The following is a 10,552-nucleotide window of genomic DNA, read 5'->3' as shown; positions in this document are numbered from 1 at the left end:
ATTATTAGGACGGTGCCTCTCAAATTCTGGCCCCAGTGGACCTGACCTTCAGTCCAGAGGAGCAGAGGAGGAGATGGTGCCTTGTATGAGTGCATAGAGGGGGGTGGGTTCAAAGTGTCCCAGAATAGACAAAGCCAGAGTCCAGCATTCCTGATTGAAAGATTCACTGTTGGAAAGATCTATTGTTGAACAGGCACAGTAGCACACGTCCATGGTCCAGTGTTGTAGCCACAGCAGTACAGCAGTGGCCGAAATGCGATTGGGATTCATTTGTAATTTCCTCAGCTGAAGAGACAGTACAAACAGAGAGAAGATACAAATTAGAGGGTTATAATGTTCGGTAACACTTTATTTGAAGGATCCATTACAAACCATTCATAAGGCATTAACAAATTGTGTGTTGATCATTTATTTATCCTTACTCCTACATTAATAAACCATTTACTAATCATTAGCAAAGTATTTTTGCAGTCCCTAATCTAAAGTGAGTGCTAAGTGTACTTTAAAATTAATACTTTATAGATGTTTTGATTGACCAGTGTAATTTCTCACAAAAAGATTGGCATGCCATTGATAGACATTCCTGCAGTACCTGGTAAAAGATTAATCACACAACACAGGATGTTTAAGGAACTACATACACATACAGTTGAAGTCGGACGTTTACATACATCTTAGCCAAATACATTTCAACTCAGTTTTTCACAATTCCTGACATTTAATCCAAGTAAAGAATCCCTGTCTTAGGTCAGTTAGGATCACCACTCTATTTTAAGAATGTGAAATGTCAGAATAATAGTAGAGAGAATTATTTATTTAAGCTTTTATTTCTTTCATCACATTCCCAGTAGGTCAGAAGTTTACATACACTCAATTAGTATATGGTAGCATTGCCTTTAAATTGTTTAATTTGGGTCAAACGTTTCGGGTAGCCTTCCACAAGCTTCCCACAATAAGTTGGGTGAATTTTGGCCCATTCCTCCTGACAGAGCTGGTGTAACTGAATCAGGTTTGGAGGCCTCCTTGCTCGCACACACTGTTTCAGTTCTGCCCACAAATGTTCGTATTTCCTCTAAACATAACAATGGTCATTATGGCCAAACAGTTCTATTTCTGTTTCATCAGACAAGAGGACAGTTCTCCAAAAAGTATGATCTTTGTCCCCATGTGCAGTTGCAAACCGTAGTCTGGCTTTTTTTATGGCAGTTATGGAGAAGTGGATTCTTCCTTGCTGAGCGGCCTTTCAGGTTATGGCGCTATAGAACTCGTTTTACTGTGGATATAGATACTTTTGTACCTGTTTCCTCCAGCATCTTCACAAGGTCCTTTGCTGTTGTTCTGGGATTGATTTGCACTTTTCGCACCAAAGTATATTCATCTCTAGGAGACAGAACCCGTCTCATTCCTAAGCGGTATGACGGCTGCGTTGTCCCATGGTGTTTATACTTGCGTACTATTGTTTGTACAGATGAACGTGGTACCTTCAGGCGTTTGGAAATTGCTCCCAAGGATGAACCAAACTTGTGGAGGTGTAAAAAAAAAATCTGAGGTCTTGGATGTTTTCTATCGGTTTTCTCCATGATGTCATGCAAAGAGGCACTGAGTTTGAAGGTAGGCTTTGAAATACATCCACAGGTACACATCCACAGGTCAAATGATGTCAATTAGCCTATCCGAAGCTTCTAAAGCCATGACATATTTTTCAGGAATTTTCCAAGTTGTTTAAAGGCACAGTCAACTTAGTGTATGTAAACTTCTGACCCACTGGAATTGTGATACAGTGAATTATAAGTGAAATAATCTGTCTGTAAACAATTGTTGGAAAAATGACTTGTGTCATGCACAAAGTAGATGTCCTAACCGACTTGCCAAAACTATAGTTTGTTAACAAGAAATTTGTGGAGTGGTTGAAAAACAAGTTTTAATGACTCCAACCTAAGTGTATGTAAACTTCTGACTTCAACTGCATGTGAATAATTAGCTTACTAACATTTACAAATGTGGGAGTGATGAATAATGGTGAGCAAATGCTTTTTAAATGCTTTATACGTGTTCTTATGTGTTAGAGTGTAGGACTCAATAGTGACGATAGGGGAAAACAATGTCCTACATGGAAATCTTGGTTTAAGAGGCAGCCATCTTCGTTAATGGCATTATCTCCTGCCGTGGCAGGGCGAGAGGTGTTGCGTTGATGGCTGAAACGTTCTTGGGCATCAGTTAGATATAGCAGGCCAGAGCTATTTCAGGACAAGGGGCACTTCAGAGTAGTGGTGGCTGTGTTATGTACTGTGTCACTTGCTTAAAAAGCTGACATGCCGATAACACATGAGAGGGGATGAATCCCCAAAGTCCACCAGTGTTGCTTTAAAATAAACCACACTGTAGTATAGTATGGACCCACCCAGCACGTACCTCTGTAGTGCCACACTGCATCCCACTGCAACAGCTGAGTCCTGAAAACAACAGCTCTCCTTACACCCTGAAAATACTCTACCAAAACCATTTGGGAGGTTGTATACAGTGAAGGCCCTCTCAATGCCCATATTTTGATTATTACACATACGGTAGACTGTATGCTGTGGGTTTACAGGCCCAACAGTAAGTTGATCCCCATGTGGAGAGCCAGTGTAGTCATCTGGGACATCACGACAAAACCTGAATCCCAGGAAGCTCTGAAGGGTCACAGTTGTTTTAGATCTTCATTCACAGAATACCATGTGGCTTAGACAGAGAGATCGAAAGAGATTGAGCTTTACGAGTGCATTGCATTCAGCAGTGTTAAACACCACATGTGCATGCTCTCATTCTCTCTCTCTCTCTCTCTCTCTCTCTCTCTCTCTCTCTCTCTCTCTCTCTCTCTCTCTCTCTCTCTGTCTGTCTCTCCCTCTCTCTCTCTGTTTCCACCTCACACATGCACACAATTACACAATAACAAAAGTAAGACCCGTTGCTCCACTCTTACCCCTTTCAAATAAAATCGAATTTTATTTGTCGCATGCGCCGAATACAACAGGTGTAGTAGACCTTGCAGTGAAATGCTTACTTATGAGCCCTTAACCAACAATGCAGTTTTAAGAAAAATATGAAGTAAAAATAGATAATAAAAATAACAAATAATTAAAGAGCAGCAGCAAAAGGACAGTAGCTAGGCTATATACAGGGGGGTACCGGTACAGAGTCAATGTGCGGGGGCACAGGTTAGTTAAGGTCATTGAGGTAATATGTACATGTATGTAGAATTAAAGTGACTATGCATAGATAATAAACAGAGTTTCAGCAGCGTAAAAGAGGAGGTGAGGGGGGGCTGTGGGGGGGGCAATGCAAATAGTCTGGGTTGCCATTTGATTAGCTGTTCAGGAGTCTTATGGCTTGGGGGTAGAAGCTGTTAAGAAGCCTTTTGGACCTAGACTTGGTGCTCCGGTACCGCTTGCCGTGTGGTAGCAAAAAGAACAGTCCATGACTACAGTCTTGCTCCCAGACAAATTAAATAACTTATTTGCTCGCTTTGAGGACAATACAGTGCCACTGACACGGCCCGCTACCAAAGCCTGTGGGTTCTCCTTCTCCGTGGCCAACCTGATTAAAACATATAAACGTGTTGACCCTCGCAAGGCTGCCTGCCCAGACGGCATTCCTAGCCGCGCCTCAGAGCATGCGCAGACCAGCTGGCTGGTGTGTTTACGGACATATTCAACCAATCCCTATCCCAGTCTGTTGTCCCCACATGCTTCAAGATGGCCACCATTGTTCCTGATCCCAAAAAAGCTAAGGTAACTGAACTAAATGACTATTGCCCCATAGCACTCACTTCTGTCATCATGAAGTGCTTTGAGAGACTAGTCAAGGACCATATCACCTCCACCCTACCTGATACCCTAGACCCAATCCAATTTGCTTACCGCCCCAAAAGGTCCTCTGTCGATGCAATCACCATCACACTGCACACTGCCCTATCCCATCTGGACAAGAGGAATACCTACAGTTGAAGTCGGAAGTTTACATACACTTAGGTTGGGTTAAAACTCGTTTTTCAACCACTCCACAAATTTCTTGTCAAGAACTATCGTTTTGGCAAGTAGGTTAGTAGGTTACTCTACTTTGTGCATGACAGAAGTAATTTTTCCAACAATTGTTTACAGACATATTATTTCATTTACAGTGGGGCAAAAAAGTATTTAGTCAGCCACCAATTGTGCAAGTTCTCCCACTTAAAAAGATGAGAGGCCTGTAATTTTCATCTTAGGTACACTTCAACTATGACAGATAAAATGAGAAGAAAAAAAATCCAGAAAATCACATTGTAGGATTTTTAATGAATTTATTTGCAAATTATGGTGGAAAATAAGTATTTGGTCACCTACAAACAAGCAAGATTTCTGTCTCTCACAGACCTGTAACTTCTTCTTTAAGAGGCTCCTCTGCCCTCCACTCGTTACCTGTATTAATGGCACCTGTTTGAACTTGTTATCAGTATAAAAGACACCTGTCCACAACCTCAAACAGTCACACTCCAAACTCCACTATGGCCAAGACCAAAGAGCTGTCAAGGGACACCAGAAACAAAATTGTAGACCTGCACCAGGCTGGGAAGACTGAATCTGCAATAGGTAAGCAGCTTGGCTTGAATAAATCAACTGTGGGAGCAATTATTAGGAAATTGAAGACATACAAGACCACTGATAATCTCCCTCGATCTGGGGCTCCACGCAAGATCTCACCCCGTGGGGTCAAAATGAGCAAAATGAGCAAAAATCCCAGAACCACACGGGGGGACCTAGTGAAAACCTATAGAGAGCTGGGACCAAAGTAACAAAGCCTACCATCAGTAACACACTACGCCGCCAGGGACTCAAATCCTGCAGTGCCAAACGTGTCCCCCTGCTTAAGTCAGTACATGTCCAGGCCCGTCTGAAGTTTGCTAGAGAGCATTTGGATGATCCAGAAGAAGATTGGGAGAATGTCATATGGTCAGATTAAACCAAAATATAACTTTTTGGTAAAAACTAAACTCTTCGTGTTTGGAGGACAAAGAATGCTGAGTTGCATCCAAAGAACACCATACCTACTGTGAAGCATGGGGGTGGAAACATCATGCTTTGGGGCTGTTTTTCTGCAAAGGGACCAGGACGACTGATCCGTGTAAAGGAAAGAATGAATGGGGCCATGTATCGTGAAATTTTGAGTGAAAACCTCCTTCCATCAGCAAGGGCAATGAAGATGAAACGTGGCTGGGTCTTTCAGCATGACAATGATCCCAAACACACCGCCCGGGCAACGAAGGAGTGGCTTCGTAAGAAGCATTTCAAGGTCCTGGAGTGGCCTAGCCAGTTTTCAGATCTCAACCCCATAGGAAATCTTTGGAGGGAGTTGAAAGTCTGTGTTCCCCAGCAACAGCCCCAAAACATCACTGCTCTAGAGGAGATCTGCATGGAGGAATGGGCCAAAATACCAGCAACAGTGTGTGAAAACCTTGTGAAGACTTACAGAAAACATTTGACCTCTGTCATTGCCAACAAAGGGTATATAACAAAGTATTGAGATAAACTTTTGTTATTGACCAAATACTTATTTTCCACCATCATTTGCAAATAAATTCATAAAAAAATCCTACAATGTGATTTTCTGGATTTTTTTTATCTCATTCTGTCTGTCATAGTTGAAGTGTACCTATGATGAAAATTACAGGCCTCTCTCATATTTTTAAGTGGGAGAACTTGCACAATTGGTGGCTGACTAAATACTTTTTTGCCCCACTGTATAATTCACTTCTGACCCAATTCCAGTGGGTCAGAAGTTTACATACACTAAGTTGACTGTGCCTTTAAACAGCGTGGAAATTTCCAGGAAATGATATCATGGCTTTAGAAGCTTCTGATAGGCTAATTGACATCATTTGAGTCAATTGGAGGTGTACTTGTGGATGTATTTCAAGGCCTTACCTTCAAACTCAGTGCCTCTTAGCTTGACATCATGAGAAAATCAAAAGAAATCAGCCAAGACCTCATAAAAAAATTCTACACCTCCACAAGTCTGGTTCTTCCTTGGGAGCAATTTCCAAACACCTGAAGGTACCACGTTCATCTGTACAAACGATAGTACACAAGTATAAACACCATGGGACCACGCAGCCGTCATACCGCTTAGGAAGGAGACGCGTTCTGTCTCCTAGCAAAATACCTTGTGAAGATGCTGGAGGAAACAGGTACAAAAGTGTCAATATCCACAGTAAAACAAGTCCTATATTGACATAACCTGAAAGGCAGTTCAGCAAGGAAGAAACCACTGCCCCCAAAACCGCCATAAAAAAGCCAGACTACGGTGTGCAACTGCACATGGGGACAAAGATCATACTTTTTGGAGAAATGTCATCTGGTCTGATGAAATAAAAATAGAACTGTTTGGTCATAATGACCATTGTTATGTTTGGAGGAAAAAGGGGGAGGCTTGCAAGCTGAAGAACACCATCCCAACTGTGAAGCATGGGTTGGCAGCATCATGTTGTGGGGGTGCTTTGCTGCAGGGGGGACTTCTGAACGTCACAAAATAGATGGCATAATGGGGATGGAAATTATGTAGATATATTGAAGCAACATTTCAAGACATCAGTCAGGAAGTTAAAGCTTGGTTGCAAATGGATCTTCTAAATGGACAATGACCCCAAGCATACTTCCAAAGTTGTGGCAAAATGGCTTAAGGACAACAAAATAAAGGTTTTGGAGCAGCCATCACAAAGCCCAGTTACACCAGCTCTGTCAGGAGGAATGGGCCAAAATTCAACTTATTGTGGGAAGCTTGTGGAAGGCTACCTGAAACATTTGACCCAAGTTAAACAATTTAAAGGCAATGCTACCAAATACTAATTGAGTGTTTGTAAACTTCTGACCCACTGGGAATGCGATGAAAGAAATACAAGCTGAAATAAATCATTCTCTCTACTATTATTCTGACATTTCACATTCTTAAAATAGAGTGGTGATTCTAACTGACCTAAGACAGGTCAGACAGGTTTTTAATAGGATTAAATGTCAGGAATTGTGAAAAACTGAGTTTAAATGTATTTGGCTAAGGTGTATGTAAACTTCCGACTTCAACTGTATGTAAGAATGCTTTTCATTGACTACAGCTTAGCATTTAACACCACAGTACCCTCCAAACTCGTCATTATGCTCGAGACCCTGGGTCTCGACTCTGCCCTGTGCAACTGGGTCCTGGACTTTCTGACAGGCCGCCCCCAGGTGGTGAAGGTAGGAAACAACATCTCCACCCCGCAGATCCTCAACACTGGGGCCCCCAAGGGTGTGTTCTTAGCCCTCTCCTTTTACTCCGTGTTCACCCACGCCTCCAACTCAATCATCAAGTTTGTAGACGACACTACAGTGGTAGGCCTTATTACCAACAACGACGAGACAGCCTACAAGGAGGAGGTGAGGGCCCTCGGAGTGTGGTGTCAGGAAAATAACCTCTCACTCAACATCAACAAAACAAAGGAGATGATCATGGACTTCAGGAAAAAGCAGAGGGATGACTAGGGAGTCTTTGACCATTTTTAGGGCCTTCCTCTGACACCGCCTGGTATAGAGGTCCTTGATGGCAGGAAGCTTGGCACCAGTGATGTACTGGGCCGTACGCACTACCCTCTGTAGGTCCTTGCGGTTGGAAGCCGAGTAGTTGCCATACCAGGCAGTGATGCAACCAATCAGGATGCTCTTGATGGTGCAGCTGTAGAACTTTTTGAGGATCTGAGGACCCATGCCAAATCTTTTCAGTCTCCTGAGGGGGAATGGGCTTTGTCGTGCCCTCTTCGCGACCGTACTGGTGTGTTTGGACCATTCTAGTTTGTTGGTGGTGTGGACACCAAGGAACTTGAAGCTCTCAACCTGCTCCACTCCAGCCCCGTCGATGAGAATGGGGGCGTGCTCGGTCCTCCTTTTCCTGTAGTCCACAATCATCTCCTTTGTCTTGATCACGTTGAGAGAGAGGTTGCTATCCTTGGACCACACGGCCAGGTCACTTACCTTCTCCCTATAGGTCTCATCGTTGTCGGTGATCAGGCCTCTACCACTGTTGTGTAGTCGGCAAACTTAATGATGGTGTTGGAGTTGTGCTTGGCCATGCAGTCATGGGTGAACAAGGAGTTCAGGAGGGGACTGAGCACGCACCCCTGAGGGGCCCCCTGTGTTGAGGATCAGTGTGGCAGATGTGTTGTTACCTACTCTTACCACCTGGGGGTGGCATATCAGGAAGTCCAGGATCCAGTTGCAGAGGGAGGTGTTTAGTCCCAGCGTCCTTAGCTTAGTGATGAGCTTTGAGGGCACTATGGTGTTGAACACTGAGCTGTAGTCAATGAATAGCATTCTCACATACGTGTTCCTTTTGTCCAGGTGGGAAAGGGCAGTGTGGAGGGCAATAGAGATTGCATCATCTGTGGATCTGTTGGGGCGGTATGCAAATCGTAGTGGGTCTAGGGTTTCTGGGATAATGTTGTTGATGTGAGACATGACCAGCTTTTCAAAGCACTTCATGGCCGCAGATGTGAGTGCTATGGGTTGGTAGTCATTTAGACAGGTTACCTTAGTGTTCTTGGGCACAGGGTGGTCTGCTTGAAACATGTTGGTATTACAGACTTAGTCAGGGACAGGTTGAAAATGTCAGTGAAAACACTTGCCAGTTGGTCAGCGCATTCTCAGAGTACATGTCCTGGTAATCCGTCTGGCCTTGCGGCCTTGTGAATGTTGACCTGTTTAAAGGTCTTACTCACATTGGCTACGGAGAGCGTGATCAGACAGTCATCCGGAACAGCTGATGCTCTCATGCATGTTTCAGTGTTGCTTGCCTCGAAGCGAGCATAGAAGTAATTTAGGCTTGTGTAACTGGGCAACTCGTGGCTGTGCTTCCCTTTGTAGTCTGTAATATTTTGCAATCCTGCCACATATGACGAGCGTCGGAGCCGGTGTAGTACGATTCAATTCCCCTCTCTTCCCCTTTTCTGTTGGCGAGGAGATTACAAATTCCAATCCCTTACTTTTCCATTCTAGATAACCCAAACCTAATGGCAGAGACACTGAGGTGGCTGTCCATTTTCTACTGTACATTTCATTGCCTGATAATTTTTCTGTAATCGTCCAGTGATTGCCTACAAACGCTGACAGCAACTGTAGAAGCTCAAGTCTATCCATCAATTATCAGAGAGGAGACACAATGATGCGTCACACAGGCCAAAACCTCAATGATTCCTCTGTGAAAGCTCCCTCCATGCCCCCTCCTAGTCAACAGCTATAGCCCACACAGACAATAATATGAGCTAATCAGTCTTTTAGCAACTCGTTTGGATGAGATTTTTCTGACATTACCCCCTGGCTCCAAACAATGGTATGTCTTTCATTGTCTCGGTCTCGGTTTCTGTCTGTGCGCCTGCCCCTGCCCGGGGTATGGACGCCCTCAGCTGTCTTTCTATTTCCAGAGCATGGAGGCATACCTCAGCCTCGCCGGGCCATCAGAGACAATGGGCATGCTGCCTTATCTAAACACAGCCCCGCAGACAATCTGACGCACTCCAGGATCCCACTGAGTGCCTGTTCCAGCCTCCAGCCCCCCCCCCCCCCCCCCCCCCATTAAGCACAGAGACTGACTAGAGGGGTTAACAAGGCAACACAAACACAAAAGCTGTTAAGTTATCTGTGGACACTAAACGGTCCAAAACAAGGAGTAGTCCACTGAGCTCAGTTGTCCACAATGCAGTTATTTTCAACTTTTCTTGTGTATTTTGGGCATAAATATGAAAATATCAAAAGATGCTTTTCCATAATATTGGAGATATCTTGATTTATTATTACGCTCCATTTAGTATGATATGTTACGTATTCATTTGTGGATGTCCATCACCCATTTCGTAATATATGTTACAAATTGGCTAAACGTACAATATGTTTTGAACTTGCAAAGTGTTTGCTATGTTATAAATTCTAGCTAGGTGGCTAACGTTAGCTAGGCTAGGAGTTAGGGTTAAGGTTAGGGTTACGTTTAGGAGTTAGGATAAAGGGTTAAGGTTAGTGTTAGGGGAAGGGTTAGCTAAAAGGGTTAAGGTTAGTGTTAGGTGAAGGGTTAGCTAAAAGGGTTAAGGTAAGTGTTAGGGGAAGGGTTAGCTAAAAGGGTTAAGGTTAGTGTTAGGGGAAGGGTTAGCTAAAAGGGTTAAGGTTAGTGTTAGGGGAAGGGTTAGCTAAAAGGGTTAAGGTTAGTGTTAGCTAAAATGGTTATGGTTAGGGGAAAGGTTAGCTAACATGCTAAGTAGTTGCAAAGTTGCTAAAATACTGAAGTTGTCCATGATGACATTCGAACTCGCAACCTTTGGGTTGCTAGAATTTTGCGTTACACATCCACCCATCCACCCTACTTTTGTTTTTGCAATAAGTAACACCTGTCTTATGTAACCATACCAAACGTAACATTTCATACTACCGTCAGTGTCACGGATTTACATTTACTATGTTACGTCTAGTCTATGAGACCAGGCTGTAAAGAAATGTTCTATACTGTGGGCCTTGTGTTTAGTTGC

This window comes from Oncorhynchus clarkii, chromosome 7, assembly GCF_045791955.1.
Source record: "Oncorhynchus clarkii lewisi isolate Uvic-CL-2024 chromosome 7, UVic_Ocla_1.0, whole genome shotgun sequence".
In the NCBI taxonomy this organism is placed as follows: domain Eukaryota; kingdom Metazoa; phylum Chordata; class Actinopteri; order Salmoniformes; family Salmonidae; genus Oncorhynchus; species Oncorhynchus clarkii.
The sequence above is the reverse complement of the archived record's forward strand: the minus strand, read 5'-3'. Positions refer to the sequence as shown.